Here is a 12,696-nt window from a genome sequence, read left to right on the forward strand (position 1 = left end):
GACAGCTGCTAGGCTACTCAGCATGGTCCCATAGACAGCTGCTAGGCTACTCAGCATGGTCCCATAGACTGCTGCTAGGCTACTCAGCATGGTCCCATAGACTGCTGCTAGGCTACTCAGCATGGTCCCATATACTGCTGCTAGGCTACTCAGCATGGTCCCATAGACTGCTGCTAGGCTACTCAGCATGGTCCCATAGACTGCTGCTAGGCTACTCAGCATGGTCCCATAGACTGCTGCTAGGCTACTCAGCATGGTCCCATACACACCAACTGCTGCAGCACAACTAAAACAAGCTCCAAGCAGATGACCCCCATACTAGTCTGGTGCAATGTGTGTGGGAAGAGTAAGGGGTAGAGTTGGCATTTCCCCCCCCCCATTTATTTGAAGAACAGAGCAGATGCAAAGTTTGATGACAGAATTATGGTTTGTGTTGTTTGTGCTGTCATTCTGTCACCAAACTTTGCATCTGCTCTGTTCTTCAAGTAAATGTGTGGAAATTGTTCAAAGTAGTCCTTGCGCATAGAGCTGTATGGTTTGTTTAACTTTGCAATCATTGGTTTTTGTTTGACATTTGAAAGTAAAAATAAAAAAATAAAAAAAAGCAGAGTGTTGGTGTGGAATTACCCCTCAGAGACTTCTGGGTTAGTTTATAGTCAAGGAGAAGCACATTTCAGTTTCGAGTTTTATTGTCACATGCACAAGTACAGTGAAATGCTTAACTTGTAAGCTCTACCCAACAGTGCAGTAATCAATATCACAGTAGGGAAAGGGGGAAACCTAGTCAGTTGTACAACTGAATGCATTCAACTGGAATGTGTCTTCCACATTTAACCCAACCCCTCTGAATCAGAGAGGTGCGGGGGGCTGCCTTAATCGACATCCACGTCATCGGCGCCCAGGGAGCAGTTGTTGTTGGGGGTTAACTGCCTTGCTCAGGGGTTAACTGCCTTGCTCAGGGGTTAACTGCATTGCTCAGGGGTTAACTGCCTTGCTCAGGGGTTAACTGCCTTGCTCAGGGGTTAACTGCCTTGCTCAGGGGTTAACTGCCTTGCTCAGGGGCAGAACGACAGATTTTGACCTTGTCAGCTCGGGGATTCGATCCAGCAACCTTTCAGTTACTGGCCTAACGCTCCTCTACAATGTGGATCCAAGCACATTCTCAAGCTCCTTTTGTTAGTCACCAGTTTGTTGCATACGGTTCTTCATTAAACCGTTTGGATGCTGGCCAGGGTTTTAAGTTGCTTTTGGTGTTTTTCCTCTTCTGTGTCGTATAACTGACTTCAACACTACCATCAACTTTTTATCACTCTGCTGAAGCGGTGGCCTTGTTCACTGGTCGGCTTTTCCCCGTGGAGGGAAAGGAGAGAGGGAAGGAGACAGATGGAGAGATGTATAGACGGAGTGAGAGAGAGAGTGATGGAGGGTGGTGGGGTAAGATGACCAGAGAGTGTTATGTGGGCAGCTTGTCTCTCCCTTTTCTGTTTCCCTTCCTCCTTGTTTTGTCCCCTCTTTTTCTGTTGTATCTGTATGTGTGTTTGTCCCCTTTATGTGGGTGTGTCTGGAGTGGATCAGGGGGCGTGCTCAGGATCTGCCTCTCCTGTGCAGCTGCGGGTTGTTTCCAGTGATTCCTGCCTACGCAGCTGCATCCTATTCTCTCATCAACCTGCACTACTTATTCCTGGGCATGGCTCTCCACCGGCGCCAGATCGTTGTTCTTACCAGAGCGGTAACTTGGCTCACCAGTAAAGTTATTTTGTCTTTGTCTTCAGCCTGGCTCTCCACTCTCCTTAACCTGTCGTTTGTTTTGTCTTTAGTTTCGGACATATCTCCCAACCTGCCTGCCTTCCTGCCTGTCGGTCTGCCTGCCTGCCTGCCTGCCTGCCTGCCTCAGCCTCTCCTTCCTCCGGAGCCGACTAGCTCACTCTGTTCCTTTACTTCAGTTGTTTTTGGACTAAGACAATTTTAACTTTGATTAAATATTTTTGTTTCTTCCACTCCCTTTGTCGTGTTGTTTCTCTGAGTGCTGGGTTGAACCATAGCCTAACAGAACGATCTGGCCATGGACCCAACAGAGAAACAGCACGGGGCAAACAAAGACAGCTTCCAACAAGCTATCCAGGCTCAAGGAACGTTGCTAGGACAGCATGACCAGTTGATTCGGACTCTTGTGGAAGATAATCATCAACTGCTGAACCAGGTGACTCAGTTAACTACACACGTCTCTAAATTGTCTGTTATCAGTTCTCCATCTCTCTCTGACCCCCAGTTTGATGCACCCCAAGTTGTTTCCTCGGACACTAGGCAGGCTTCGTTCCGTCGGGAACCCCCTGTCACGTCGCCTGAACCGTTCAATGGAGAATTGGACAAGTGCCGGGGATTTTTGCTTCAGTGTGACTTGATTTTTCGGCAGAGACCACTGTCGTTTTCTACTGATTCATCTAAGGTACATTATGTTCTGGGGCTGTTAAGAGGGAAAGCTCTGGTTTGGGCTGAGGCTGTGTGCTCAGATCAAACTTTGACTGGATGGACTTTTGCTGATTTCTCTGCTAAATTGAAGACTGTTTTTGACCATCCTGACCATGTGGGTAATTCCTCCAAGATACTTTTTAATTTGAGGCAGGGTTCTAACAGTGTGGCAGAGTACTCTATTGAGTTCTGGACGTTGGCAGCGGACTCCAAGTGGAACAATGTGGCACTTCAAGGAGCATTTCTAAACGGTTTGAATGAAGCCATTAAGGATGAACTGGCTGCTCGTGATGAGCCACATGATTTACATTCTCTCGTTTCCCTGTCCATCAAGCTAGACAATCGGTTGCGGGAGAGGCGTCGGGAGAGAGGCGATCGGCCACATCTAGGAGGACGAGTTCCCCAGCCTTCAACCACTCGAGTCTCGCCTCTCCGGAGTCGGCAGCTTCTTGTACCTGATTCCATCCCGAGCACAGAGGAGGAACCTATGCAAGTGGGTCGAGCTCGACTACCTCCAGCAGAGCGGCAACGGCGCCTCCAGGCGGGTGAGTGCCTGTACTGTGGAGACGCCACACACATTCTGGCTACATGCCCTAAGCGGCCAAAAGACAAGGCTCGCTCGTAACGGGTGGGTCTACTTGCGAGCCCAGAGTTAGATCCTGAACCCATCATTCCCCGATTACAAGTACCTGTAACCTTACGTTTCCAGAGTCATTCCCTGCCACTCTCAGCTCTCATAGACTCAGGTGCAGAAGATAACTTTATTAGCCACCAGTTCGTTACACAAGCTCGTATCCCCATGGAGCCACTACCTACCCCCATTCGGGTCACAGCCCTTGATGGGCGCCTCCTCGCGGAGATAACTCATCAAACCACCCCCGTTTCCCCTAGTGATTTCTGGCAATCATTGTGAAAGCATTCAGCTAAGAGTTATGTCTGGCTCAGCTACCTCCCTAATCCTTGGCTTCCCCTGGTTGGCTCTTCACAACCCACAAATTGATTGGACACGTCACACCATTCTCAGTTGGAGCACTAACTGCCATTCCGAGTGCCTGAGGTCAGCGGTTCCCCCCACTAAGTGTAACCCAACTCCTCCCTCAGCTCCTCTTGATCTGTCATCTGTCCCCAAAGAATACCATGACTTAGCGGAGGTTTTCAGTAAGGACAAGGCTCTGTCTCTACCACCACATAGGCCTTATGATTGCCCTATTGAACTGCTTCCTGGTGCTCCCTTGCCCTCTAGTCGGTTATACAATCTGTCCCGACCGGAAGAGAGGCAATGGAGCAGTACATTGGTGATTCTCTGGTCTCAGGCATAATCCGTCCCTCGTCGTCTCCTTTGGGTGCAGGTTTCTTTTTCGTGGAAAAGAAGGACAAGTCGTTACGCCCCTGTATCGATTTCAGGGGTTTAAACAACATAACTGTTAAAAACAAGTATCCCCTTCCACTCATCAACTCAGCTTTTGAACCTCTGCATGGCGCCACAGTGTTTTCCAAGCTCGACCTCAGGAATGCTTATCACCTTGTCCGAATCCGAAAGGGAGATGAGTGGAAAACCGCTTTCAACACTCCACTGGGACATTTTGAGTATTTGGTCATGCCCTTTGGGCTTTCAAATGCCCCTGCGGTTTTCCAAGCCATGGTGAACGATGTTCTTAGGGATTTTTTGAACCGTTTTGTCTTTGTATACCTGGATGATATTCTTGTTTTTTCCAAGTCACCCGAGGAGCATGAGTCACACGTCCGTCAAGTCCTTCAACGGCTCTTGGAGAACAAGCTGTACGTCAAAGCAGAGAAGTGTGAGTTCCACAAACAGTCTACATCGTTCCTTGGATTCATAATTGAGAGCGGGCAGGTGAAGGCGGACCCCGAGAAGATCCGGGCAGTGACGGAATGGCCCACACCCACCACCCGTAAGCAACTTCAACGATTTTTGGGCTTTGCTAACTTCTACCGTAGATTCATTAAGGGTTTTAGTAGAGTGGTGGCACCCCTTACAAGACTCACATCTCCTAAAGTCCCTTTTCGGTGGTCCCCTGAGGCGGAGCAGGCGGTAGGGGTTTTGAAGGAACTGTTTTCCACCTCCCCCGTGTTGATACACCCCAATACCTCTCTGCAGTTTGTTGTGGAGGTGGACGCGTCGGACTCAGGTGTGGGAGCAGTCCTCTCCCAGCGCTCCCCCCACTGACCAAAAGCTTCACCCCTGTGCTTTTTTCTCCAAGAAATTGTCACCCACAGAACGGAATTACGACGTTGGAAACCGGGAACTGCTGGCGGTCAAGCTTGCACTGGAAGAATGGCGGCACTGGCTGGATGGAGCTGAACTGCCGTTTGTGGTCTGGACTGACCACAAAAACTTGGCTTACATCCAAGCCACTAAGAGACTCAACTCACGCCAAGCCAGATGGGCCCTGTTTTTTTAGTAGGTTTAACTTTATTCTTACATACAGACCGGGGTCAAGAAATGTTAAACCAGATGCTTTGTCCCGCCAGTTTGCTGACCCTTCGGAGACCAGCGAGCCTGAGGCAGTCCTGCCTTCCTCATGCGTCGTGGCGGCTGTTCAGTGGGAGATCGAGTCTCTTGTGAAGACTGCACTTGCCACGGACCCGGGACCGGGTGATGGACCTCCCAACCTACTCTTTGTTCCCGAGACGGTCCGGTCTCAGGTGTTGCAGTGGATTCACACCTCCCGTTTTGCTGGTCACCCTGGGATGAGACGCACGTTGACGCTGCTTAGGAGACATTTTTGGTGGCCTTCAATGGAAACTGACGTTCGAGCTTTTGTGGCAGCCTGTTCAACCTGTGCTCGGGGCAAAGCCTCCCATCAGTCCCCGTCGGGGCTGCTGCTACCCCTCCCAGTTCCCAGCCGTCCCTGGTCCCACATTGCCATGGATTTTGTCACCGGCCTACCCAAGTCTGAAGGTAATGATACTATACTTACCATTGTGGACAGATTCTCTAAATCTGTCCACTATATAGCATTACCAAAATTACCGTCTGCCAGTGAGACAGCGGACCTCCTAGTCCAACATGTATTCCGTCCCCATGGAATACCTGTGGACATCGTATCTGATAGAGGCCCACAGTTTACTTCCCGTGTTTGGAAGGTTTTCTGTTCTGCTTTGGGTGCTTCCGTTAGTCTGTCCTCAGGGTTTCATCCCCCAGACCAACGGTCAAACAGAAAGAGCCAACCAAAACCTCGAAGCAACCCTTCGTTGTGTGGCTGCTCAACATCCATCATCCTGGGCCAAACATCTGCCCTGGATAGAGTACGCCCACAACTCCCTCACCGCCTCTGCCACCGGTCTTTCACCCTTCGAGGTTACCATGGGTTATCAACCCCCTCTGTTTCCTGCTCAGGAGAAGGAATTGGCTGTTCCTTCGGTTCAGGAGAACCTCCGCCGCTGCCAGAGAGTGTGGAGCGACGCTCGGGAAGCATTGCTTCGGACCACCGACAGGAACAAGACAACAGCGGATAGGAGCAGGACTCCCGCACCTGTGTTTCATCCTGGTCAAGAGGTTTGGCTGTCATCTAAGAACGTACCTCTTCGTACCAAATCACGCAAGCTGTCTCCTCGGTACCTGGGTCCGTTTGTGGTGGAGTCCATCATTAACCCCGCTGCGGTTCGTTTGAAGTTGCCTTCAGCCATGAAGATACACCCTACTTTCCACGTCTCCCAACTGAAACCTGTGTCCTCCAGCCTTTTGTGTCCGCCGGCTGATCCACCTCCACCTGTTCGCCTCATTGACGACCATCCGGCCTACACCGTCAGTAGGCTCCTGGACTCTCGGAGGCGGGGTAGGGGTCTCAATACCTAGTCGATTGGGAAGGTTATGGACCAGAGGAGAGGTCTTGGGTCCCTAAGCGTTTTGTGTTGGATCCTCAGCTGATCACGGACTTCCATCACGACAACCCTGACAGGCCTGGTGGGTCGCCAGGTGGCGACCATTGAGGGGGTACTGTTATGTGGGCAGCTTGTCTCTCCCTTTTCTGTTTCCCTTCCTCCTTGTTTTGTCCCCTCTTTTTCTGTTGTATCTGTATGTGTGTTTGTCCCCTTTATGTGGGTGTGTCTGGAGTGGATCAGGGCGTGCTCAGGATCTGCCTCTCCTGTGCAGCTGCGGGTTGTTTCCAGTGATTCCTGCCTACGCAGCTGCATCTATTCTCTCATCAACCTGCACTACTTATTCCTGGGCATGGCTCTCCACCGGCGCCAGATCGTTGTTCTTACCAGAGCGGTAACTTGGCTCACCAGTAAAGTTATTTTGTCTTTGTCTTCAGCCTGGCTCTCCACTCTCCTTAACCTGTCGTTTGTTTTGTCTTTAGTTTCGGACATATCTCCCAACCTGCCTGCCTTCCTGCCTGTCGGTCTGCCTGCCTGCCTGCCTGCCTGCCTCAGCCTCTCCTTCCTCCGGAGCCGACTAGCTCACTCTGTTCCTTTACTTCAGTTGTTTTTGGACTAAGACAATTTTAACTTTGATTAAATATTTTTGTTTCTTCCACTCCCTTTGTCGTGTTGTTTCTCTGAGTGCTGGGTTGAACCATAGCCTAACAGAGAGATGGCAAGGGGAAAGGTGGAGAGGGAAAAATGTGTTCTCAGTTTTCATTCGGTCTCCTCAGTGTTTAACCCCCCCATTGTATCTCCCTCCAAATAAACCCCTGCAACAAATGTTATGTTAATAATAATAATAATGTTACAAACTGTAATACGCATTAATAATAAAAGAAAGCTACATATAAACTATTATTATATAAAAGCTGCTCACATACAGTAGTTTGTGAGCATTTTCTTCACTTCAAGACTCGATGGAATCTTGCCAAAGTAAATCACTTTGGATGACAAGATGGAAACAGTTTTGTTCAGAAGGCGTTTGGATAAACTCCCCTGCAGCAAGGATTTAACATTAGTGAAAAATCGAAGCAACTCCTACAGGAGTGAAATGAGAACATAACATTACATGAATAAGTCATATGATAATTATACAGGGTCAGGAAGAACCCATATGTTGTTAATGCAATGACATCAGGGCTTTGAGGTATACAGTGAGGGGAAAATAGTATTTGATCCCCTGTTGATTTTGTACGTTTGCCCACTGACAAAGAAATGATCAGTCTATCATTTTAATGGTAGGTTTATTTGAACATTGAGAGGCAGAATAACAACAACAAAATCCAGAAAAACGCATGTCAAAAATGTTATAAATTGATTTGCATTTTAATGAGGGAAATAAGCATTTGACCCCCTCTAAATCAGAAAGATTTCTGGCTCCCAGGTGTCTTTTATACAGGTAACGAGCTGAGATTAGGAGCACACTCTTAAAGGGAGTGCTCCTAATCTCAGCTTGTTACCTGTATAAAAGACACCTGTTCACAGAAGCAATCAATCAATCACATTCAAACTCTCCACCATGGCTAAGACCAAAGAGCTCTCCAAGGATGTCTGGGACAAGATTGTAGACCTACACAAGGCTGGAATGGGCTAAAAGACCATCGCCAAGCAGCTTGGTGACAACAGTTGGTGCGATTATTCGCAAATGGAAGAAACACAAAATAACTGTCAATCTCCCTCGGCCTGGTGCTCCATGCAAGATCTCACCTGGTGGAGTTGCAATGATCATGAGAACGGTGAGGAATCAGCCCAGAACTACATGGGAGGATCTTGTCAATGATCTCAAGGCAGCTGGGACCATAGTCACCAAGAAAACAATTGGTAACACAATACGCCGTGAAGGACTGAAATCCTGCAGCGCCTGCAAGGTCCCCCTGCTCAAGAAAGCACATATACATGCCCGTCTGAAGTTTGCCAATGAACATCTGAATGATTCAGAGGAGAACTGGGTGAAAGTGTTGTGGTCAGATGAGACCAAAATCGAGCTCTTTGGCATCAACTCAACTCGCCGTGTTTGGAGGAGGAGGAATGCTGCCTATGACCCCAAGAACACCATCCCCACCGTCAAACATGGAGGTGGAAACATTATGCTTTGGGGGTGTTTTTCTGCTAAGGGGACAGGACAACTTCACCGCATCAAAGGGACGATGGACGGGGCCATGTACCGTCAAATCTTGGGTGAGAACCTGCTTCCCTCAGCCAGGGCATTGAAAATGGATCGTGGATGGGTATTCCAGCATGACAATGACCCAAAACACACGGCCAAGGCAACAAAGGCCTCGAAACCTTAATGACTTGGAGAAGATCTGCAAAGAGGAGTGGGACAAAATCCCTCCTGAGATGTGTGCAAACCTGGTGGCCAACTACAAGAAACGTCTGACCTCTGTGATTGCCAACAAGGGTTTTGCCACCAAGTACTAAGTCATGTTTTGCAGAGGGGTCAAATACTTATTTCCCTCATTAAAATGCAATTCAATTTATTGTTTATAGTTTTTCTGGATTTTTTTGTTGTTATTCTGTCTCTCACTGTTCAAATAAACCTACCATTAAAATTATAGACTGATCATGTCTTTGTCAGTGGGCAAACGTACAAAATCAGCAGGGGATCAAATCCTTTTTTCCCTCACTGTAGGGTCTTAATAAAGCCATGCAAAACGGGTCAGCCCCGAGGCTACAGTACAGCGCCATCACAGGTGTCATCTGAGTGTTATTCCATTGTCATGCAACCTACCTGCTGGTTTATGTCAGTGACAAGATGAGGACAGGATATCATTGTGTGTAGAGAGAGATTGATGTACTTCACCTACTCAGGCTCCCCCCGCCCCCCACATACTTAAACATAGTTACCTCAAGAAATCTGCCTCGCTGTGGGGTCTTTAGAAATCCCCAGTCGAATTAAATGCATATGAGATATTATACAACATTTCCACATTTATTCTCATTTGACTGGTAGTTTTCCAACCCATAGTGTCAAAATAAATAATGCCCATGGATGTGCCATTGTTAAAAAGAGGAGTGGACGATGGGATGGGATGGTCCCTGTCCAGGGCTGATTTATGACCCAAAGACAAACGGGTTGCCACAATGACTGATAAGAGTGCCTTATGACCATTGGCACATTGACCATTGTGTCCTACCTGAGGGAAACGTGTAGGAACTCATAAGGTTATCTTTCATCAGCATTTTAACCTAGATAGGGTAAGTCAGAAAGAGAGGTGGGAGAGATTTGTCTGGAAACAAGAGTACTGAATAAGATAGAAGTGCCAAAGCTTTTAATTTATTTATTTTTCTCACATCTGTGTTCCTGCAGTACTGACTTGTGAATACTTACTAAACTCTATCATGGATCTGCCATTCAGAGTGGGAGGCTCTCTCTGGTTAGTCTCCAAGGTGGTGAATCACACATGTGGTGTGGAAAGATCTCATGGCCATAAACAGTCTTCATTTCTAATCCTGTCCCAAATGAAGAGTTACAATTATGTTGATCTTAATGTTGGCACATGTGACCAGAAGGTGTTTTGCCCTGGCCAAAGCTGAATGGCTAAAGCAATGGTTTCTCATTGGACTGCTGAGTTAAGAGTTGCTCCAACAACTCTGACCCAGGAGAGACCTACACAGGGCATTGTCTGATTGAATCTTTGCCGTGGCACTGCCCCATAGAATGCACAGGCAGCAGGCCCATCGCCACCACCGCCTCTGCACTCAGGTGACATTTGAGAAACCAGGAGAGACGAAAGGGATTACTATACTCAACCTAGCTGGATAAAACGTCCAGGCATCTCTATTCAATTACCTTGGCCCTGGGCCCAGGTGGAACAGCTCAAGAAGTTTCATTTAATCTTAATCTGACAAGGGCACTCCGGGATAGGACCCAATCTCTCATCATCTCTACAGATTAGATCTCGGAGGAGCAAGGTCGACAAAGGCACAGGCAGACTGACTGGGGTAATGGCACAATGGGCTGCTCTGCTCTGTGTCACTGAAGGTTTGGAGAAGGCATTGTGTCTCGTTAATTAGCAACGATCAAAGACCCTAGACCGTTGAGTTAAAGCTCTCAAAACATTAATGAGGGTAATCGCCAAGTTGAATGGTCCAATTATACAGCCTATTAAACCAGGTACTCTTTTAAAGAGAGAGAAAGTGACTTCATCCAACTGTATAGTTCCTCATGGAAACTGATGGTGCTGAGTGAGTGAGTCAATGCACATGAAAAGTTTATATTTTGGTGTGACTGGGTTAGTCAATATTTTGGTGTGACTGGGTGAGTCAATATTTTGGTGTGACTGGGTGAGTCAATATTTTGGTGTGACTGGTGAGTTTTATAAAGGATCTTAAGTTGATCTACTAACACTATATTTAAATGTTGGCCTGTTTATTTCGAAAAGTGAAAATCATGTTTTTCATCAAATTGGATGATATTTTGATTAAACCAGTTCATAGTAGGTTGACCCAAGTATGAAACATTGCTGTTGTTGGTACATTGACAAAGTTGATCGTAAAGTTACTGGTCCCCCCCATGTCAAACACTTGGATTCAGGAGGCAGGCATTACTTCTGGTTTTATGCAACGTCACATAAAGCCCGGAAATGTTATACACCAATGGTAGCGTCTTATAATCTTATCGAATTTAAATATGTACGCCTTAAAACCGTCATCACATGTGCTCTTCATATGGCTTTGTTACAAACTGTAAGATAGCTCAAGCAGAACGATACTGGTAACTAACCCCTTTTCATCTGGGTTGTGACTTTTAATTAGCAAGCTACTTACCAGCATGCCGGAAAAAGCACACTGTGTCGTGATTGGATGCCATAGTCTTAATTTAACGTTACACTATTTTCCGAGGAATGAAGACATCCAACAGCAGTGGCTGCTTTTAATTTCAGGTGGACAGGCTGAACTGAAAATTACCATCATGTGACACGTGTGTAGTACACATTTAGAGTGAAGTTGCTTTATCAATTGGGGGGGATGCAACTGTGGCTGTGGCTGCTTTGACTTGTTAACTGTATATTTTCTGTAACACACCTTATTGTCACTATATGGTATTGGTTCTTCCATCCCCAAGTCCTCTACATTGAGTCTGAGAACTACCAGCACACAGCTGGCACGAAGGAATGTTGTCCACAAAAGGAGTTGCGGAGTGTGTATAGTATATGTAATTTACCCTGGAAATCATATTCTGCCATTCCATTGGGTGGGTTGTCTTACAGTTGACGTAGCTTGTGTCATTGGGGCTAATCATGGTGATGGGGGGGGGGGATCATTATTTGACTTTATTATTCCACTATCACCAAGCTGTAATGATAGACATTTTAGAAAACCCAACATCTACTCTGTCTGCACAGCTTCCCAGGTAACCACTGCAGCAGGAATGCTGTGATACAAAATCAGCTTTCCCAAGCAAAGAAGAGGGGATATGCTGCGAAGCCTGTGAAGACAGACCCAACATACTGTAAGTCATAGTTATTCGTTTCAAATTAATTGAGCATTTCAAGCACACAAAAATTCAAAATGCAAACATTGAAAAGTTTAACAAAAAGGTCCACAACCAAGTGTTGCGTATTTCAAATTGAGTACTTCAAAACCCCCAGAAAAACCATTGTAGAATGATTAGGTCACTACATCAACGAATGAATAGCATCATAACTCAGAACAGTAAATGAAAGGAAATTAAATTCACTACATTTAACAAACAAAACATTACAGGCTACATAGACAGGCTTCTGGATCTCCTCTTCAACGAGGTCACCTTTGATCCAGCATCGTATGTGAGGAAGCTGTGCGATCTGTCCATCCCAGGACCCCTGTCTGCCCAGTGAGAGAGGCCTGATCTGTCCATCCCAGGACCCCTGTCTGCCCAGTGAGAGAGGCCTGATCTGTCCATCCCAGGACCCCTGTCTGCCCAGTGAGAGAGGCCTGATCTGTCCATCCCAGGACCCCTGTCTGCCCAGTGAGAGAGGCCTGATCTGTCCATCCCAGGACCCCTGTCTGCCCAGTTTGAGAGGCCTGATCTGTCCATCCCAGGACCCCTGTCTGCCCAGTTTGAGAGGCCTGATCTGTCCATCCCAGGACCCCTGTCTGCCCAGTTTGAGAGGCCTGACGAGGAGGCTATAGCTGGAGTTGTCTCCCGCTTCAATCTTGGGGGTGACTGACGCCTGTTTGATTGAATCGGAGTACATGGGTCTAGAGGGCTGCATTCCCGCAGGACCTGCGGGTCCCGACAGAGATGGTTGCGGCGCGGTCGGCATCTTTCATGCTGCGGTTGGGATCAGGTGGTCAGATCAGACATCGGGATGAAAATATATTGTTATTTGGAAACGGTTGTCTTTTTGTTTG

At 47.4% G+C, this 12,696-nt stretch overlaps 1 protein-coding gene across 2 annotated transcripts in view; it reads left to right on the forward strand.

Annotated features, from left to right (window-relative positions):
* LOC121555061 (ly6/PLAUR domain-containing protein 6B-like) overlaps positions 1-12,696 on the forward strand; it is a 47,436-nt gene that overhangs the window by 4,608 nt on the left and 30,132 nt on the right. The window contains exon 2 of one of the 2 annotated variants that reach the window (XM_041868836.2): positions 11,706-11,812. The exons of the other annotated variant lie outside the window; for it this stretch is intronic. The gene's annotated coding sequence lies outside the window, so the exon portion shown is untranslated. The remainder of the gene's footprint in view (positions 1-11,705; positions 11,813-12,696) is intronic. 2 annotated transcript variants of the gene reach the window in all.

The sequence above is a fragment of the Coregonus clupeaformis genome, chromosome 40 (genome assembly GCF_020615455.1).
Source record: "Coregonus clupeaformis isolate EN_2021a chromosome 40, ASM2061545v1, whole genome shotgun sequence".
NCBI classification, from domain to species: domain Eukaryota; kingdom Metazoa; phylum Chordata; class Actinopteri; order Salmoniformes; family Salmonidae; genus Coregonus; species Coregonus clupeaformis.